Raw genomic sequence first — 19,662 nt, 5'->3', positions numbered from 1 at the left:
ATGTTTTCTATTGATAAAGAATAAAAGGTTTCTATTTACTCAACAACATTATAATTACTAAACATTTTATCATATGCTATGTTTTACCCAAGAAATCTTGCCATCCATCCTACCTAGTATGCCACCTGAAATGGCATGCACCAGGTTGAACAGTCTTTATTGTTGAGTTACAAGTGACTGCAAAATCATCTAACCACTGCATCCAGTTGATCCTAAACAATTTTCCACATGTGATGCTTTTAGCCTTTTACTCTGGGACATCTTTTCCTCTTCCTTGCTCTATTTGTTCACCCACCCATTGCAATGGTAATCAAATCAATATTATAATTATTACTAGAAAGAGTAAGACAATCATTACATATGATTGATTCCTCAAAACAAAATTCCCCTCACTAACACTGTTCCATATATGTTTTCTCCACCTATTAAAATATAATCATAAGGTCAGTGACTCAGTTCTGTATCTATCAGTTACCAGCAATATCTTATGACTTGAGCTTGTATTTATAATGCGCATCTAGTTATTATTCCATTTGTGGTATAAAATTCAGGGTTGCTTTCTTTAGGAGCCTCCATGCTCCTACCCACTTTGCCATTGCTAACAGGGATGGACAATAATAGTCAATAGTAGTAATAGAAAATCAGTGATAAATGATCCCTCAGCATCATAGCCAGAGCAGTAGCAATTCTTTTCCGGCAGGAGACATTCATTAGAGAAAATAAATGCCTTGTCCAGGCAGGAGGTACTAAAAAGAAGAACAAAGAATAGCCTATTGGTTACCTGTTTATGAAAACCAAATCAGTGTCCCATAGTCTTCCATGAACAAAGGAGAGATCAGTTATCATTTGATGGTACATATTAACTCTAGAATGAACTCAATAATTATAAGAAAACTGAACTCTGTCTTCCCATGAAAAAGATAATGACAATGTCTATACAGAAAGATAAGAAAGAAGACAAGCTATTTTATAATCATAAGCTTAAAGTGAACACTTCTAGTCGCAAAAGCATCAGGCATATATTTCCATTGGGATAAAATTTCTGAGTATGTAGATTTGGGTATATTCCAACTTTTCCTAGCAATAATCTAGGTCTCTGTCATTCATAAATTTGTGCAAAACTATTTTGAATCTATTTTTTATTTTTTCCAGTTTTCCTATTTTTATTTTATTCATTCTTGGGGTAATAAGAATCTTTAATTAAAAAGAGAAATCATATATCCTTTCAAATTATTTATATTCCATTGCTTTATTCTGTAGATTATTTTAAAGACTATTCAACTCTATCTTGCCCCAAGAGCAGACTGCTGTTTAGATTTATTTAATAAATTACTATATATTCAGAATAGGATAATAATCTTTTTATTAAGTCAAGTCTCAACTGTACTTTTTGCTGTAATGACTTTAATGCAAATTAAATTAAGGCCTATAAATCCATCATTTATGAAACACTTTAAGGTTTGTGAAATGATTTACAAATATTATCTTTTTACTTTCACAACTGAGGGAGTTAGTGCTAATATTATTGCCATTATACAAATACAGAAACTGAGACAAGAAGAGGTTAAGTGACTTTCCCAGAGTTTCATACTCAGGTCTTTGGAACTCCAAGTCCAATACTCTGTTCACTGGGTTCACTTGCTACCTAGGTGCTCTTGTGTAATACTATGCCTTATGATTAAGTGACTTCTATGACAATCATTAGCCTTCCGGGATGGTAGGGAATCTGACTATGGACGTGGAAAGCAGAAGCTTTGCACAGAAATTTACCCATTTACATTTCTCATTGGTGCTATCTCAACCTGGCACCAGTGAGAACAAGCTAGTAGAGAGGAAACATTAGTACTTTCCAAAGAGCCTCAGGATAGGAGCCATATGATGCTGGACCTGAGAAATCTTTTAATCATACACTCATCCCTTCCCAGAACAACAAATCTTTGCCATATGGGGCAGTTGCTAGTATTGCCACCAGACAATTGGCTCCTGGATAAGATATTCACAATACAGATATATACTTACTTGTCTAGTTGCTACCCCTTCTATTAAAACACCAAGAAAGAGACCTAGAAACATACTTACACCATAAAATTATTTTTAGAAAATCTACACAATGCAGGGATGACAAAAGTGGTGTCCATTTTAAATTTTGTTTATCTCATCCTGCTCTCCTTCTACCCTTCCATTTGGTGTGACTTACTTCTCTCTCTCTTTGCAACTCATAATGGGCCTAATTTGATTATTAGGTAGACATGTTCCTTACACATATTAACCTTTCTACATTTACATTTAAACTTATCTCCTCCTGTCATCTCTAATAAATTATCAAAAACAATTGTCTCCATTACCTCTCTATTCTTTGGTATTGTTCTATCTACTAGCTCTTTCCCCCCAAGCAGAAATACAGTCATACCTCTCCTATTATCAAAAACAAAATCTCATCAATAAAGAAAATCCTAACAAAAAAGCTGACTATACTATTTTTTGCCTTCCTTTCCTTTCACTCCCTTTTCAGTCTTTTAACATTTGACTTCTGATTCCATCATTCAACTGAAACTATCTTCTGAAAAGTATCCAGTGATTTCTTAATTACCAAGTGCAATGGTCTTTCTCAATCCTTATCCTTCTCACCTATTGTTGATTGTGATCACCCACTCCTCTCTGAATTTTTCCTTTCTCCTTGATTCTCTTCTACCTATTTGACTATACTTCAGTCTCTTTTGTTGTGTCATCATCCATAGTATTCCACTTAACAGTAGGTTTATCCCAAAGCTCGGCCTCTGGCTATCTTCTTTTCTCTATCCATATCCTTTCATTTGGTGCCCTCATCAGTTTATATTTATTTAATTATTATCACTATGTCAATGACTTCCAGATCTATAATTCCAAATCAACTGTCCTGAACTTCCCATTCTGCATCACAAACTGCCTAAAAGACATTTTGAATATAAGGTCCCATAGGCATCTCAAGTTAAGCATGTCTGAAACACACAGCATTCTTTCTCCCAAAGCCTACTTTCTTCCATTACCTCCGATCTTTGTTGAGAGTATGACCATCTCCTATTCACCGGGTTCAGAACTTCATTGTTGTCTAATATTCCTCATTCTCACTTACCCCACATATCCAATAAATCCCAAATTCTAATATATCTTTATCTACAGTATCTATTACAGTCACTTCCTCTCCATTCATACAGCAATCACCTTAGTTCAGTTCATGAAAACTTTTTACCTATCTAGGGGATCTTACCTATCCCATAAGCTTTTTAAAATTATGTTTCTATATAATTAATGTCACTTGTATATTATGTATTTTATTTTATTCATTAATAGTAATATCCCAAGAAATAGTATTGGATTTCTTACAAAGTCCTTGTCTCACTCTTAAAAAAAAAGTTAAGAAGCTCTGACTCAGATTATTACAACAGCCTAATTTTAGTTTCTTTGCTTTAAGTCACCTCCCACTTCAATATATCTTCCATACAACTACCAGTGTGATTTATTTTAAAACATAGGTTTGGATGTTCGAGGAGCCGGAGTGGGCCGAGGAGCCCGGGGGCCCCCGCGCGGCCCCACTCCTGTGGCCACGGGTCAGGCCGGCGCCTCGCGCCAAGGGCCTCAGCCTTCAGCGTCTCCAAGCTACATTACGGGCACTGCAGACTGAGGCATTGCCTTGCCAGCTTCCTAATCAAGGCAGGAATGACTCCAACTCAGATTCTGACTTTGATGAGGAGAAGAGAAAAAAGAGGAAGAGGACCCTCAAACAGGCTCCACTTATAGAAGAAAATTCAAAGCTATCAGCTCAAGGAATAAAAACTAAAAAAGAAGAAAGCAAAGGTTCTGGAGTCCCAAAGAATGATGATCTGGCTCCTATGTATTCCCAGAATGGCCCAGGTCTCAGGACCACCCTGGGCTCAGTGGAAGATGGGAGCAATACAGAGCCAAGGCTGAGCAGGAAACAATGGAGAAACCGTCAGAAAAATAAACGGGAGACAGAAGAATAAGTTTCTGACCCCAAAGGCACAGAGTGTTGCAGCTCCTAAGGAGAAGACCTCCCCAGGGCTGCTAGGGGAATGTGAGTCAGATTTGAAAGCAGAAGAGCCAGGGCTCTCTCTGGACTGAGGTGGGATGCTTCGGGCAAAGATGAAGCAGCGACTTGAGGGAGCTCGTTTCGCTTCCTTAATGAACAGCTTTACTCTGTGACCAGCAGTGCCCGAGCCACATCTTCCAGGAAGATCCTGAGGCCTTTGAGCTCTATCATCGTGGCTTTCAGAACCAAATCAAGCGATGGCCCTTGAAGCCTGTGGACCAGATCGTGAAGGACTTGAAGCAGCGGCCAGCTTCTCTGATTGTGGCAGATTTGGGATGTGCAGACTGTCGTCTTGCCTTCTAGTGTTGGATACACTGTTCACTGTTTTGACCTGGCTGCACTTGACCCTCGTGTTACCGTCTGTGACATGGCCCAGGTGCCCCTTAAGGATGAGTCTGTGGACATTGCTGTTTTCTGCCTTTCATTGATGGGAACAAACCTGAGTGACTTCTTGAAGGAGGCAAATCGAGTACTGAAACCAGGAGGCCTGTTGAAAGTAGCGGAGGTAGCCAGCCGGTTTGTGGATATGAGGGCTTTCTTGGGAGCCTTAGCCCAGTTGGGCTTCCAGCTTGTCTCCAAGGATCTGACCAACAGATACTTCTACCTGTTAAACTTCAACAAGCTAGGCCCTCCCAAGGGTCAGGGCTCCCTTCCAGGGCTGACTTTGAGGCCACGTCTGTATAAACGCCCATGACTCAGCCCTACTCCTTTCTGCCTCCACCCTGCCTGAGGCATCAGAACAGCTCAGCAATGAGGGTCCCTTGAGAAAACCAGCTGTGCCAGGTCACAGATGAAGACTCAGTCTGAATTCATACAATGCACGGAAGGACATTGGCAGCAGGGCAGAGTTTTTCAGAGGGAATCCATAGATGTGAGGTCAAGCTTGACTGGGGCCCTGGCCACTTGTAAAACTGAATAACAACATCTCTTTGCCCCCCCCCAATCAATGAAATAAGAACTGGAGGTTAGGTGATATCTGAGAGCCAGCCCAGCTCTAAGTATAAGGGTGTGGGCAAGGGGGGAGCAGGGCAGTAGGGAGAAGGTGCCCCCATCCCACTTTCCATATTTTATTGAATAAAACTGAGGTGGAATTTGAAAAAAAAAACATAGGTTTGCTCATGTAACTCTCCTATAAGCTCCATTGGTTACTTATTAACTCTAGAATTAGCTCTATCTGTTTGACCTTTAAAGCTCTTTACAATTCTATTTCAACCTTTCCAAACTTCGCTATATGTTGCAATCTTTCACGATACTCCTTTCGAATCAAATTGGCCTTCTAACTCCTTCACACATGACTCTGTTTCCCATCCCTATCTTTTTTGTCCTGTCTGGAATTTCTCCAATTCACTCCTTTCTTGCTATTGCATTTTAGAATCTCCAGTTTTCTTCAAATCTCAACTAAAATTCTACAATTACATGAAGTCCTTCCTCATGTCCCCAGGTGCTGGTGGCTTCCACTCCAATTATCTTGCATCTATTTTCAAAATTTACTTTGCATATTTACAATAAGCCTGAATACAAATTGTCTCTCTAAATCCATTAAACCACAGATGTCTTTCCCATTTCTAACCTATTATGAAAATAACATTTGTAGCATTTTCAAGTTTACAAAACACTCTACATGAATTACCTTATTTGAGCCTACAAAGAGCCTTGTGAGATATGAGCTATTTTTACTATTATTAACCCCAATATGCAGATAAGAATACTGAAACTAAGTTAAAAGACTAGGATGAGGTGACAAATTTAGTGTCTAAATTAAGATTTGGATCTAATATTTCTGGACTCTTAGTTCAGACTCTGAGCTGTCCCTGATCCATGTTATATTTGGTCTACCTGATGGTATTTTAAATTCAATATGAATCATGATCTGCCTCTAAAATTTTTCCCCTTCTTCACTTTTGCATTGTTGTCAATTAAATTCATATGTTTTACAGCTATGAGGAACCTTAGTGATCAATCAACACAATCCACTTATTTCTCTATCAATCAAACTGCTGTCCAGAAAATGAAGTATTATCCCCAAATTGCATAGTAAGTAGATGAGGTAGGAATTGAATTCGGGTTCTGCTCTGGTTCTAAATTTAGGTCACTTTCCCATTACACTACTTAGTCCAATCCAACCTAGTTCAATTCAATTCAATTAACAGAATTATGGGCACCAAAAGATTTAGGAAATCTACTAGTCCAATTCTCCAAAGAACTAAGACTTAGAGAGGTAAAATAGGTTGCTGAAAATCACACAGAAAATAAGTATAAGAGGCAGAGGTACAATGGGATTTAATCGCAGGTCATCTGAAGAATGATGATGTTTGTCCTTCTGATGCAGGAAATTATGAGCATAGAGGAATATTGTAATTGGAAAAATTTTTTGTAATCTTTTCTGCACTTGACCTTTACTTTGACCCAGGCCAATTCACCATTGTGTCAAGTTGATGCAGGATTATACATGGACAATAGTATGTCACATTAAACCAAGCAGGGGCTCATCCTACAGCCTCACCTCCTACAGCAGTCTATCCAAGCCAAGACCCCAAACCACTCCCAAAAGGCAAACTCTCCAAAGCAAGACCTGACTACTCTCAAAATGTCACCCATGCCATAGATCCCGAGGAAAGTATTTAAGGAAGATCTAGAGTGTTTCTTACTCCCTTACTTCCCTGACATCTGTGATTTCTAATGCAGGACCCATGCCTGAAACCATGTGCCCTTTAAAGAATTTTAACTCTCTTTAATCTTATGATTTATGACTTAAAGAACTTTAATTCACTTAATCTTATGGTCTCTAACTTAAAGAACTTCAACTCTTCATCTTATGGTCACTAACCTCCAAATATGCAACTGGTGTGCCTAGTTAAACTGTTGCACCCAAAACCCAATGGTCTTTAAGGAACTCTTACTATCTCTCACTTTTTTTCTATTGTATTTGCGATGTCTGCAATGACTTTTTAATAAATTTGTGTTTTCTCTTTTTACCTACACTCTAGAGCCAGAGTGGTGAGTTCTTCAGGGAGAAACTAACAAATCCTCCTACAAAATTTCCTCCTCAAAGAAAACTATGCTATCAGGGAGGTGATGCCATGACATGTCCATGAATTGGATTTTACTGAGGAGTTGCTGTATTAAGTCACTAGCCTCACTTTCTCCTCCAGCACCATCTGGGTCCAGTGGACAGATATGAATCAGGGTGCCTGGAAATGGACCTGGATGGCCAGGTAATAAAGGTTAAGTGACTTACACAGGGTCCCACAGCTAGTGTCAAATGTCTGAGGCTGGATTCGAACTTCTGTCCATCAGAGTCCAAGGCCAATCTTCTATCCACCTAATTGCCTCTGAATTCAAATATTTTCAACCCAGTATCCAATCCATTCCAATTCAATTCAAGTCACTTAATTCAACACATAATTCAACAAGCTCTTACTATCTTCAGATCATTCTGCATAACATGAATATTCAAAGATGAAAAACAATCTAGTCTCTCTTCTCAAGTTTTTGATAATTAGTACAAACTAGCATTTGGTTAGTAATTCCAAATTTACACATTGCTGATCTTACATTATTTCATTTTATCTTTACAACAATTCTTATTGATCTGATCAGCCCTAATCAGACTCATTGCACATTGATCCTCATGGTGCCATGTCATTTTGATCCTTTTAGAGTACAAAGGAAAGTAATGAATAAACACTAAGTTCTTGACAGTCTGGCAGTTAGCATTAATTAAGTATCTTCTTATATGACAGTTATTGTGTTAGTCTCTGCGTATACAAAACGAGGTCCAAGACAATCTCCTCCCTCAAGTAGCTCACAGTCCAATGGAGGAACTTCAAATTATTATGACATGCAACAGGTGTTACTATTTCTGTTTTTTCATTGAAGAAACCAAGACTGAGAAAAATCAAATGGTCAGGCCTAGGTTCCATATCCAATAAGTTATCAGAAACTGCATTTTAACTCATTTGTTTTAGATTCTCAACTGAATTGCCCTTTCATTATACTATCCATCACTGTATTCTGAAAATAATCACAATTCTCCAAGTCAACAGTTTAGAAATCTTCTAATTTTCTTTGACATTTTGTTTTTTTCCTTAGTCATTGTCTCATTTCATATCTAATCGATTCCAAAGCCTACTAATTCATCTCTCAATAACTCTCACATTCAAATATTGCTCTTCACTGTCAGTGTCTTATGGGGCTCATCACCTCACACTTCAATATTTTTGTTTTGGGCATCTTCTTGACTCTGGTACAGTTCTACTCTAGTCCACATTGCAAACTAATTCAAGATTAAACCTCAATTTTCCTCATGCCATTTTTACTCAAGTCTACCATATTCTCTACTGTTTATTTAATAATAGACAAACACTTCCAGACAAGAATTCAGTACTTCAACTGTCTACATTTTTCCCCAATTAATTCTGTTTTTTTTCATTTTTTTCCCCAAACACAAGCCCCTTGACTCTGCTTGGTCCAATCTCCTAACCATGCCCTATTCATAACTGGATTATAGGGTTGTCACAGCAACTAGAGGCTTTCTACTTGCTTACCATTAACCCAAACTACAAAGGCCCAAGTCAAGTTTCAGTTATTTGGAGACCAGCACATATGGAGTCACAGATATAATACCAAATGACAGCTCAGTTTGGTGACAGCCAAATCTTTGTACTGATTATGTCCTACCAAAAGAACTGCATAGGGGTAAGAGTGGGATGAGCTAAATTGTTCATTAAAGGCATTTCAGAGAGCAACTGAACAGAAACCTGAAGCAAAGGAATCAAGACAAAGGGTCAATCACTGTGAATAGAACAACAGTAAATCTCAAGGAGACTCAGAGAGGAAGCTTTAGAACTTCCACTGAATAGGCTTGCATAAGGACTTTTGTTTCCATCTACTGCCCCTGCCTGCATCCTTGCTGATTTCTTCATACTGATAATAGCAGTGAGGTTCCCTCATAAAGTCTTCCTAAACTAATCCAAAATCATATTGATTTACTCTCATTTTGAAGCTCTTTAGCATTTATATATGTGTGTGTGTGTGTGTATACAGACTCTCCCATATTGTTCCCCATTTTTTAAATATAACTATGTCAATGTTTTTAAATTTTTGATTATGAATGGTTCAACTCCGCAATTTGATTACCAAGTTTTCAAATGGCCTATTTATTTATTTTTTATTTTTTTCACATCTGCCCAAATACCGAGCACACAATTGATGATCCCAATATTCTTTTTTTAAAATTGTTTTTTGTTTTTGCAAGGCAATGGGCTAAAGTGGCTTGCCCAAGGCCACACAGCTAGGTAATTATTAAGTGTCTGAGGACAGATTTGAATTCAGGTGCTCCTGACTCCAGGGCTAGTGCTCTATCCACTGTACCACCTAGCCACCCTGATCCCAATATTCTTAATGAATTAAATGGGACACAAAATGATATAGAAATGAACACAGTGACATTTTTCAAATGAATTATAAAATGAAGATATAATATGTAACTCTAACCAAAAGTCCTCTTTCCCTCTGCTGAGTAAGTACAGGTTTTTTTGGTAACATTTCTGAGTGTCTAATGATCAGTATAGGACTAAGCAACCAGTTTCAGGAAAAGAAATCACAAAGACTCAAAAATATAGCATCTTACAAGACATTATCTTACTTTCTTCCTCTCCTTCACAAAATAACTGAAACATTTTCATTCTACTTTCTCCCCAAACATACAGCTTTCTCATTCTCAATCTCACTGCAACATACAAACAGGGGCAACATAAGAGTAGCAACTACCTTACTTTTCTGTTTAAATTCCCAATGTTTAGTACAATGCTTTTCATGCAGTGACAGCTTAATAAATGTTCATTTCATCCATTAATTAATTCCACATTCATCGAGTCAATCCCGTTCTCATCACCATTACCTGCTCTCCTTCCTCACTTCCTTCAGTACAGTCTCTCAAACTCCACATAAACCAACCCAAGTCATTTTTTCCCTTCACATTCTCTATATTTCATAATTCTTCAAGCTCACTTTACTAAGACAGATCTCAACCTCTATTCAACTTAGATGACAGACATTGAGAGCTGTGATAGTTAAAAATGCCATCCCCCTGAAGTTTACTTGTGGGTGAACCCCTCTGGAACATTTAAGCCTAATCATTTCAAGACAAATGGGCAGTCCTGGGGTGGCTGGTGGGAGCAGTGGATAGAGCACCGACCCTGGAGTCAGGAGCGCCTGAGTTCAAATCCAACCTCAGACACTTAATAATTACCTAGCTGTGTGACCTTGGGTACGTCACTTAACCCTATTGCCTTACAAAAACCTAAACAACAACAACAACAACAAATGGGTAGTCCATGATCAAACCTGTATTAAATGAAGCCTTTACATGTTGATATAACAATAATAAATGATACATATATGCTGCTTTAAGGTTTGCAAACCATTTTATATGTATTATGTCAATTGAGTTTCACAACAAGTTAATTAATATGGTTATTGTTCTTTTATATTTAATTATTAAGCAAATGAATGCTGAGGAAGGTCTCTGAGGTAGAATTCAAGTCCTGGTCTTTTTACCTCCAAATCAAAATTCTATTTACCACATTATGCTAACTCTGGGTGTCTCTTGCAGAGCTTATATTATATAATATTGCCTTTAAAGGCTTGAGGTCAACTCCTTTCCTACTTGAGATAGTACTCATATATCCTCACAGAATTTCAAGATTCTGTATTCCCTTTCAACAGCAGAGCTAAGCATGTCCTCTTTCACCAGTTGGTTCTACTGACTCCTAAGAGTCTCCAATATTGCAATTATCCTACACTAAAATAGAGTGAAGTCATTTATACACCTGTCTTGTATCCTTCATGAAATTGTAAAGTTCCTGAGAACAGGGACAATTTCTCTTATCTTTGTCCTTCCGACATCTCCTAACAAATGTTCTACAGATACATGAGCAAAGTACTCAGGAGATACTTGAGAGAAAGGAGGAAAAGATGAGTTCTTGAATAGAGAGTGAATCCTCCAGACCACGAGCCACTTTTTTGAGTTCATGTGCATATCTTACATCAAACTACAGGAGAAACAAAGCATCACCACATGAAAAGTCAGTACTGAAAAGAAGCCAAAATTTTGGTAGAGGAAAAGCATAGACTCATACAGGAATACTTGTAAATGTCATCTTTAGTGGATAACAGAGTCATATAAAGGAGTGGTATTGCTATATAGAAAAGGCAAAGTACTTTGGGAGTCTGATGAAGGGTTTTATTATACTCAAAAAGGAGCCAAACATTCCAATTTTCATTACCTTAACTCAGAAAATTGAGGCATCATTTGGTAGTCAGTTCAATATCTATTGTAGAATCTGTATCTATTGGTCCTTGAGTCCAATGTAAGAAAAACACACATGATAGAAAAATTTAAGAATAGGAAAGGAGGGTAGTGGTGGCAAAAAGGGTTCACATTGTCTTTCCTTTCTAACTTACCCAAAACATATAGTCTCCTCAGGGCTACTATGTTCCCTTTTCTCTAATAAAACTATGCTGTTTGATTTAGTCTCCAAGTACACTAATCTGTGCAAATACTTTTAAGCTCATACCTTAGGCAGTTACTGATCTCTGAACAAAACCTTTAAAAAGCTCATTAAATTAATATTATAGTGCAAATAAGATATAATCTACTCTAGAAATATTCAGAATATATCATGGAAAGAAAATAAGACTCCAAATATTTGTCATATTCATATATAATGATGATCAGGAAATAAATTGACCAGGAACCAGGAGCACATAGATGAATTTAACTTTACCATCACAGATTATCTCCCCCCCCCAGAATAAAAGAGATAAACTATTTCTAATTCTATTTAATGGAGTCATTAAATGAGTCTATTAGGATATGACATTGTTACTTCTTTCTAAGTCCAGGGAATTGGACTTATAAATATCCAAAATATGGGAGAATCAAAACTTAGATTTTGCAAGAAGTTGCATTAAATGAATGATAACATTTTGATTATACAGTTGTATGGTCTGAAAATGTATGTTAAAATTTGTAAGTAAAACATCAGGAGGTTTTGAACTAGTTTCCCTATCAGTATTTATAACAGTGAATTGGCCCCAAATAATCTCATACACAGGGGTGGGGAATTAGATTTCATCAAGGGCCATTTGGCTATTTATAACATCATTTCTCTGTCATATTTGGTCAAACATTTAATTAATTCACACCTAATAAGCTACTAGATTTATTGAATGGGTACCTTGACAATGCCATACCAATATGGATCATGGACTGTAGGTACCCCCCTTCCACCATCTTATAGTTTCTGGTGATTTAGTCTTGAAGAATTTATTTCTAATTTCAAAGTTTTTAGGGTAGCTAGGAACTAGAGTTATTCTTCAGGCTTCAGTCAAGAAATAGGAGAATCAAGTTAATTCTCTCTAATTTCTATATTCAACATCTCCATAACTCCACCAGACATCTCCCTGCATCTCTCTTCCTCTAACTTGGAAAATGTATGAGAGGATGCTTCTATTGTTGACTCCTTTGGCTCTTGGTTTGTTAGAAGAATGAGTGAACTCTGGCACAGTCAGCACTACTGGAGAATACTTCTCTGTTTTGCAAATGCTCCTTACCCTTGTGGGGCTCGGTGGTTCTGTCTGTCTTTCTAAAGAGGAGCCTGAAATTTGGCAGTACAATGCAAGGCTGCCTCCAGACCAAAAAGCAACTGCGGAAATCTTGGCAGCCAGACAAAAGCTAATGAAAATTTCAAAGGTACAAAGCTTCTCTCTGAGTCTGAGAAAAGTGACAGGGCTTTCAGCAAGATCACAACAGGTGCATCAAAGTAAACTTGAGAAAGATCTATTTGGGACAAATATCACCATCACCAAACAAATCAGCACATTGATGGCTCAGTTTATATGAATAGAATTAAAATGCACTTTCAGTATTCTGTTTTAGATTACACATTTAGAGTTGGAAAAGACCTTCAAGCCACCTAGTCTTCCTCCTGTTTTAGAAATGAAAAAAATTGAAGCCCAGAGAAGTTAAATGCTACCCAAGGTCACACATGTCACAGGCAAGATTTGAACTTAGACATATTGCCTCCAAACCCATTGCTTTTTCCTAATTAAGGATTAAATTCTTGAAAACAAATCTGATTGAACTAATTAAAATGAAAAATATGAGCAATATATATAAGAGATGTTTTGTACTTCATTTTAATACTTTGTTGTTGCTATCCAGCCATTTAAATAATATCAGACTCTTCCTGAACCCATTTGGAGTTTTCTGGCCAAAGCTACTGGAGTTATTTGTGATTTTCTTCTCCAGCTTTACAAATGAGAAAACTGAGGCAAGCAAGGTTAAGTGACTATACCAGGGTCACACAGATAATTAGAATCACTCATGAAGGGGAGTCTCCCAGACACTAAGCCTAGCATTCTAACCCCTCTGCCATCTACCTGCTCAATAGATTAAAATCCTAAAATTTCATTAGCATCATTTTCCCACTACTGCAATAAATCACATGTCTGTACTTTAGGGAGATGGTCTTTAACAATTATCATAGTTTTTTTTTTAAAAAGACCATTGAAGGGTTCCTAATTTTCTGGTGACAACTTTCCCCAAATTTATCACATCAAGTCCATACTATATTATTCATAATTAAATTAATACTTGCATTCTTACCTGCTTTGTAGTACTCCCTGAACTGTATTTTGTTAGCATAGCCTTCAATAATCTAAGGCAATCACTACTTCCTGATGGGACATCAGGAGAGGACTTTAGTGGACTTTCACACTAAAGACTGAGAAAGCCTATAAGTTTAATGAGAAAATATATATATATATATTTACAATTGAATTGTCATACCTTGAAAACTACTTTCAAGCTGGGCATCTATTTATTCAATTTCTAAAGAACACAAAGAGTTGCTTTTCATACATCAATACCATAGCCAGCATTTACATATGGCATATAAAGGTTGGGAAGCATTTTACAAATTAATATTCTCATCTGAACTCCACACATGTGGAGTAGTTATTAGTTTCTAAATATGAGACAAGACTTCAGACTTGTATTTTTATTTCTCTTATTGTTTACAAATTGGAACAATTTTTCATGAGGTTTTAATAGTTTTCAAATCTTTTAGAACTGTTTGTTCAGATTTTTGACTACTTATCCATTGAAGGAATGACTCTTGCTCTTCCATATGTGTTTTAGTTCCCTAAATATCCTGAGAATCACACCAAAATGAGAAATAAACAAGACAAAGATTGTTTTAGATTGCAAATCATCTTCATTGCACTGATTATGTCCATACAAAATATTTTCAATTTCAATAAATATTTATTAATCCATCTACTATATGCAAAGTTTTATAGTAGATATTGGTGTCATAAGAGGAAAAAAACACTCATCTCTGCTGTCAGTGAAGTCACATTCCATTGGTTGAATATAATGTACACAAAGATAAGTACAAGTATTTAAAAGTTATGCAATTTTATTTCAAGAGGGAGAGAATAATATTGGATAATGGAGGTAGGATCAGGGAAGTCTCATATAAGAAATAGCTTTCCTACAGCTCATTGGTAGCAAAACTAAGGTTAGAGCCTGAGTTTCAGCAGGCTCATTCCACTCAGTAAATAATAGAACAAAGATAAACTGGTGTCGGGGTTTTCATATTGGCTCATACATCATGGCATGAACTGTCCTTTCAATGTGCCATTTCCCAGGTCTGTAATGATTCATTTGAACACCAGAATATTTTTTTGCCCACCTCCCTACTTTACCCCATCTTATATAACAATCTAAGAGAAGTTGTCACATAACAAATTGGCACAGAAAATTTACAGACCCTGAGAAAAGTTCAAGATGTATAATCAATTCTTGCAACAACAGGTGCTGGTTGCTTCTTGCACAAATTAGCTTCAATTCACTATGACTTCAGAGAAGCAGTCCTTTCACAGGAGCAGTTTCTTTATATGAACTCATATATTACTTCTGTAGCTTAGACACAGACTATATCCAGTCATAGTCATTCATGCATTTATTTATTCCAGAAATACAGTCTGTCAGAGCAATCCTCTGCTTTGCTTTCTCTAGACTTAGCAAAATATCAGAAAACATCTCTTCTGACTTATTTAGTTGCAGCTCCACATTGTGGTTATAAAGGGAATACATTTTAAAAATCAGTAAGTGGAGATATTTTCTGAATTTTACTACAATGTACAATTGTCACATCTTTTGAGAAAAAAATATTAAGGTATGAGTAATTTTTTACTGCGATGCTTTTATTATTAAGCAGAAAATGATAATAAAATAACAGGTGTTTATTTTGTGATGTTCTGTTTAGCACAATCCTCTAAATTGCTTTCACTAAGCTTAGGAGATAGAAATCATAATATTGTTATGTATTCAAAAGGATTTTATTCAAAATAATTTCTACAATGGAAATTTGGTATGTTAAGTTACAGCACAGATCTTTATTTTTTAAACAGACTGAATATGGTGGTATCATACAACTATTAAGCTGGTAATAGTAATTATTTAGCTTTAACTAAATTTGAAAGGAAGATAATTTTAAGACTATGCTCAGAAATTTTCATATTCTCAAAAGAGATGAATGATTCTTTCACAACTCAGGCAGGAAAAACAAAGGAAACCAAACAAAACTTTTTTTTTATTATTCTCTGTCTACCACAAATGTCTTCATGCTATATGGATTAGAGAGAAAATAGAGACCAAATGATTCCAATAACAATTGAGTTTTATTAAAGAATCAAAATCAAAAGATCTCACTTTACTCCTCTCAGTATTTAGCTGCCATCAGCCTGTGATTTAATCCAAATGCTGTCCCATCAAGGTACCAGAACCAAACCATAATATCTTGAAAACTTTAAATATATTTTGGAGGTAGCCCCTCTTCACTCTTCCTAGTTCTTTGTCTTTCTCGAGAACATTCAACAATCAGTATTAGCATTTTTTTCCTGAGAAGCATAGGATCATCTTTTGTCCTCTGGCTTCTGCCAGTATTTCCATGATTCTTAACTGTGGCTCTCTTCTTTAGTCACAACTCCTGCTTTCTCATAACTATTCATGGTAGCCCTGCTCCTCTAAGGTCTCTATTGAACTTAATCTTCCCCTTCCATTGTGCCCTCTGGAGCCCCTGTTTTATTTTTATTCTGTTTATGTTAGGTCTTCTCCTTTCATGTTCCTTCCATCTTCATTCATCACAGAAACCCTATACTCCCCTGAAGACACTATTCTCCTGGTTACCCTATCCTTATTCCCCACAAAAATTCTTTCAAAGTTTCTCTTCTCCAGTTGCTATTTAGCACTTAATACCACTTCTCTCCTCCTTCTCAGAAGAAGAACTTGCCTCATACTTCACTGAATATACTTCACTGAACAAATTGAAGCCATCCATCCTGAAATCCCATTCTTCCCCAATACGATATTTTAAATCACTGCAACATCAATGTACTCTCCTTTCCTTGCTCAGTCTCAGGAAGAACAGGCATTTCTATTTGACAATACTAACTCCTTTATTTCTGCCTTAATTCACTCCTTTCCTATTTCCTTCTATATAGATTGACCCTTTCAATCACTACTCACTTCTCTTCTATTTTTCAAGTTTTTCTTATAGATTGGATCCTTCCCTATTGCCTTCAATCATTTTCCAACCCCCCAAAAAACAAATAAAACAAGAAAAAAACTTTTTTGATCAAATCATGCTCTCAAGTCATTTGTCTCATATTTCTCTTGGTTTTAATGGCCATATTCCTAGAATAAGCTAGCTACATATATTTCCTCTACTTTCCTATTTTCACTTTTCTCACTCATTTCATAACCATTTGTATTCTTGGTACCCATCACCAGTCTGGTCCTCAACAGAAACTGCTCATCACAAGATTATCAACCATCTATTGCTGAACAGTGTATATTTTTCAGTACTCACATTTCTTGTGCTCTCTGCACCATTTAACACTATTGACCACCTATCCTTCTAGAAATATTCTCTTCCGTGGCTTTTGGTGACACTGCTCTGTTATTGTTCTCTGACTATCTATTTAACTGCGTTTTCTTGGCTTGGTTTTCGCTCCATGTCCTACCCCTTCTGTGGATCTACCCAGAACTTTGATCCAGAACTTTTCTCCTTTATATATTCTCTCTGTGTACCTCCCATAGATATAGCTATTACCTTCATGGAGATGACCACCAAATGTACATATTCAACCCTCATGTTTCCCCCTGAGTTTCATCCCCACAAATCCAGTGGTCTACTATATCTTCCCACCTAGATCCTCCATAGTCATCTCAAACTCCATGTCTGAAAAAGAGCTCATGCTTTGACCTAAATACAACTTTTTTCTTAGTTCACTATAATTATAGTGTTGAGGTCACTATAATTCTTCAAGTCATTTAACCTTGAACTTGAATCATCCACAAACTCTTCAATCTCACTTACTTTTTATATCCATTCAAGTGCAAACTCTTGCTGATTGTTCTACTGTCACATGTCTAACATCCAACCCTTCTCTCTAAACATACCCCAAGCATCCCAGTTCAAGTTTTTATCACTTCTCACCCACACTAACATAATTTCCAAATGAGCTACCTAAACCTAGGCTCTACCCTTTCCAAATCATCCTTTACATAGTCAATTTTGACTGTTATTCCTATGTTCAATAAGCATCAATAATTTCTTACTGTTCTTGGGATACTACAAACTCCTGTATTTGGCAAGGAAAACTCTTCATGTTTTTGTTCATTTGTAGATAGATTAAGTATTTATGAAGAACATGTGATATGGTTGATATTATAAAAAGTACTAGGGGTGAAGGGGTACAGTTATAAGTAAATAAGACACATGCTCAAGAAACTTACATTGTAATGGGGGAAGACAATATACAAAGGGGAAAAGAAAATGGAAGCTATCATGGTATGGAAATGGCTAGGGGATTATGAAGAAGTCACCAAAGCAAGGCTAAAGCTGCAATTAGATGACACAGAAGAGGAGAGGGTAGAAAAGTTAAAAGACTGAATCAAGTTGGGGATAAATTGGACTTTTCCATACTGGTTTTCTATTACTCACCTCATGGATTCTGTACTTTAGTTTTGGGGCCTAATCGTATTTACTTGTTTAGTACATTCCATCTTCTACCACCTTTCTTTTGTATATACCATTGTCCTTGCCTGGAATCTTCTCCACTCTTCACTATTCTAGTAACAAACCTCCTTCATGAGACTTTTCCTGATTCCCTTAGTACCCTTTCACATCACTTTGAAAGGTTATATAATCACTATTTGAATTTATTCTTTATTTATTTATCTATTTATTTCTTTGTGAATGTTTTATATCCCTTAGGAGAATGGAAGCTTCTTGGGGGTAAGGAACTTTTATATTTGTAACCGTAGTGACTATGAGAGTGTTCAGTTTATAATCAGTATTTAAAATATATACTTTGTATTTGACTAAAAATATCTCAGAAATACAAAATACTGTAAAATTCATTTTCACACACATTTCTCTGAAGTCAACAGGAATAATAAAAATAACTGTCATTTTTATACATATAAAATTTAAACAGCAAGTATATGTTATAAATACTACACATCTTTTCATTACATTTTTATTTCCTATTCAGCATTGAAATAAAATCTAAGAGTTGAGTTATTTAAATATTTAAAATGTCTTTAATATAATAAAAAAGTAAAGTATAGGCTCAATTAGTAAGAGAGCAAACAATATAACTGACACAAGTCATTTCATTCTGAGGAAGAAGTTAGGATGATTTTTAAATATTCCAAAATGTAATGATGCCAGAGACTTGTGTTTTGGGTACCTCGTTATTTTTTATTCTGTTCTTGTCTTTTTCTGCGTATGTTGTTAGTATCTGTAATGGCTTCTTTTTCAATTAAAATTTCTATGCTTTTTTGCTGAAACCATTCATTTAAAAGGAATTGTTCATAAGCATGAGACCTTGGGACAGTGTAAAAAAGACTGCTTCCAGATTCAGAGGACCTCAGTTCAAATCCCAACTCCAATGCTTACTCTCTATATAACTTGAAATAAAATATTTAATCTCCTGTACCTTATTTTTCTCAACTTAAAAATATAGAAATTGAACTACATGGAATCTGAGACTTTTCTATCTCCATATCTAGGAACCTATTCTGTATTATTCAATTTTCACAAATTATTGAGTCAGATTCTATTAGATCTACAATTTTAATTGATTAGTAAATTCAAGGGAATAAAAATCATAGAATCTTTGAATATAAAACTAAAAATGACTTTAGAAATCATCTGGGCTGGCCATATTATGTTTCATATGAGAAACTAAAGTTTATAATGATGGAACCTAGAGTGGATCTCAAGAAACAAATGAATGAGGATCAAGTTTCCCGCCACAAGGCTTATTAGTTCTCTATTGTACCATTTCAGTAGAACTTTTTTTTAGTAGATTATTTTCTAAAGTGGTTAGTTTGCTCAGTTCATTCAAAGTTATAGGTGTTTTGTTTTTACTAAAAAATAGTATGTTTTGATACAAGACTGGATTTTGTATTAAAAAATTGATGTGAATTT

The 19,662-nt window shown here is 36.1% G+C and overlaps 1 protein-coding gene and 1 pseudogene across 5 annotated transcripts in view; one reads left to right on the top strand and one right to left on the bottom strand.

The window, feature by feature from the left end:
- Positions 1–19,662, bottom strand: part of GPC5 (glypican 5) — a 2,040,883-nt gene that overhangs the window by 1,434,304 nt on the left and 586,917 nt on the right. The gene's annotated exons all lie outside the window — the stretch shown is intronic.
- Positions 3,519–5,021, top strand: LOC141491900 (ribosomal RNA-processing protein 8 pseudogene; annotated as a pseudogene).

This window comes from Macrotis lagotis, chromosome 6 (genome assembly GCF_037893015.1).
Source record: "Macrotis lagotis isolate mMagLag1 chromosome 6, bilby.v1.9.chrom.fasta, whole genome shotgun sequence".
In the NCBI taxonomy this organism is placed as follows: domain Eukaryota; kingdom Metazoa; phylum Chordata; class Mammalia; order Peramelemorphia; family Peramelidae; genus Macrotis; species Macrotis lagotis.
The sequence above is the reverse complement of the archived record's forward strand: the minus strand, read 5'-3'. Positions and strand labels throughout refer to the sequence as shown.